At 46.0% G+C, this 2,500-nt stretch overlaps 1 protein-coding gene across 1 annotated transcript in view; it reads left to right on the top strand.

The window, feature by feature from the left end:
• The first annotated feature begins 1,322 nt into the window (after nucleotides 1–1,322).
• Nucleotides 1,323–2,500, top strand: part of acsl4b (acyl-CoA synthetase long chain family member 4b) — a 14,766-nt gene continuing 13,588 nt past the window's right edge. Inside the window, exon 1 of the mRNA XM_035527714.1 lies at nucleotides 1,323–1,401. The gene's annotated coding sequence lies outside the window, so the exon portion shown is untranslated. The remainder of the gene's footprint in view (nucleotides 1,402–2,500) is intronic.

Below are 2,500 nucleotides of genomic sequence, written 5' to 3'. Positions count from 1 at the left end.
TAGGTCTGAGAACAAACAAAAGAATGCCCGTTCTGTGTTCGAAAGCGGCTGGCCAATGGTTAAATCTGTCCGCATCATTGCCCTTTCACCCTTTTGGATCTCTGCTTGTTTGAGGTCTGAGATTCCCTTTGACCCATTTAAACTGTTCTGGTTTTGGCGGTGACACACCAGCTATGCCCCTTAGTTTCACAATCTTCCATCTGACTCATGTTGTTAGTAGCTCCAGTTTTAAAGGGTTGGTTCACAAATGGAGCTTCCAGGTAACTAGTACTACCATCAGTGGAAAGTATTAGAATACAAAAAAAATGTAACTTGGTTTTATTTATATATTAATTGTGTCTGTTTTGCTTAACATCTGAACTACTGTCTAGAGGTTAAACAAAATAGAAATGTTTTAAATATATATAGTTCAAGTTCAAGTTCAAGTTTGGTTTATTTGTCACATACATAGTCATACACAGTATAACTCGCAGTGAAATGGCTGAGTGCTCTGTCCAAACTTATATTTATTTAATACATGTATTGTCACTAAATAATTATAAATTACAGAATATATTTAGTGAATTTGTAAAGGCAGTCATGTACTAAATATATATAATAAATGAATAATGCTGTGTTGCACTTTCTGTTTCTGCTTCATGGTCTCTGTGCCTGTGGACCAAACACGTGTTCCTTACGGGTAGCTCTTCCTCCACCACGTCTTTCCGTAGTCTTCCTCTCCTGGAGGTTCCATGTGCGATCTGTAACTAACTTACATTGTGTTCTTCAAAATCACACAAGACATGACGTCATGGAGCACTGCTGTTTCTCTGATGTCCAGTGGAATAATCGGACCAGTTTGTGTTTAGTCAGAGGTGTCATAACTTTGACTGGTTCCGGGATATTACATTTGGGCATCAGGACAGGAAACCTGTTGCTCATCATTTTTCGGCGTGGGTGTAAGAGAGAGAGAGCAGAGGTGCTGAAAAGGCTATGTGTAAGCTGGGTGCTCTGTGTTCCTCTTTCATGAGTTTCCAGCTTGGTGTGTTTATGAGAGAGAGAGAGAGACTGTACAACCAGGAATGTGCACAACACCAAATCTGTATGAGTAATGCATCTGGCTGAGTGCACGTCTGCCTCTGCGTCTGCCTCTACGTGTGCGCGTGTGTGTCAGGGGGGCACCAGCAGGTACTTACTGCTCACTGTAAACTGATCCTCTTCCTCCTGACTGCTTCTCCCTCACTGGTTGGAAACACAGATGGGCGGAGTCCCATGTTGGATGCGTTTTTGCTGGAGGGAAAGAAGGAGGGGTGTGTGTGGCAGAGAGGAAGAGAAGGAACAGGGGAGGGGAGAGAGATAGGAAGTGCGCTGCCTCGTCCTGTTTTAAGCTCCGAAATCGTGGACAGAAGCGATTGTCTGCAGGTAAGAACAGCTCCAGATCTGTGTGTGTGTGTGTGTGTGTGTGTGTGTGTGTGTGTGTGTGTGTCTGCAGGTATGAACAGCTCCAGATCTGTGTGTTTGTGTTTGTGTGTGTGTGTGTGTGTGTGTGTGTGTGTGTGCAGATATGAACAGCTCCAGATCTGCTGGAAAGACTTTCAGTGGTGATGGTCCTGGACCACATGACATTATTCTGTTCCTGTGTGTGTGTGTGTGTGTGTCTGACGCTAGAGTTAGTATGTGTTGGACTACTGGAAAGGTTTTTATAAGATTGGCTTTTTCTCAGTGAGTGTATATAGTGTGTGTGTGTGTGTGTGTGTGTCTGGGTGAGTGAGAATGCATTGTGCATGTTTTCAAAGCTGTATTACGAGTTTGCTTGTGTGCTGACTATACCTGTTGGAATTGTCATGTGTGTGATATGAAGGCTGTCTTAGTCGGCATTTCCTAGAGTGTGAGGTGTCTCACCCTCAGTCTCCACAGCGCAAGTGTCTGACCCCTCCAACCATACGTGAGACACTGACCTTTAACCCTAGCGCTGCAGTAGCAGGCGGAGGGAGACGGCTCCAGTGGTCAGTCCACTGTGATGCCTGGGTTACTGACCATGTCCAGCGAGACCTGCCTGGTGCTCGTGCGTATTCTGACATCATAGTAATTCGGATTAGGCGTCCTAACCCGAACAATCCTCGGGTACGAACATGTTTGTACGGTGTGAGAACAGCAGGATGTGGAGGTGGGTGTCTGTTGATGTTTGGTGGGTTTGGCCTTTATGCCATAACAGCGCAGGGACTGTTTACTATACACAAACTGTCTTCACACAGCTGCGCATGCCAACGTTAGCCACCACACAGGTGTGTGATAGAGAGATCCCTTTTCACACTCACCAGTGGGTCACTCCACTTCCAACTTGCTGGGAATGGGTCAGTTTCTTCCGGGTCTGTCTCAGGGTCCCCCCCAGGGCAGGTACTGAAGGATGTGCGTGTGTGGAGGTGTTGTATGGAAATCATCACGCAATGACATGTTATGCAAAGCAGCCTGTGTGTACATAACCGTGTCTGCCCAGGGCAATTGGGTAAAGCGGCTGGCG

The sequence above is a fragment of the Electrophorus electricus genome, chromosome 6 (genome assembly GCF_013358815.1).
Source record: "Electrophorus electricus isolate fEleEle1 chromosome 6, fEleEle1.pri, whole genome shotgun sequence".
Lineage (NCBI taxonomy): Eukaryota > Metazoa > Chordata > Actinopteri > Gymnotiformes > Gymnotidae > Electrophorus > Electrophorus electricus.
Note: the sequence above shows the minus strand (reverse complement) of the source record. Positions and strands in the feature narration are given on the sequence as shown.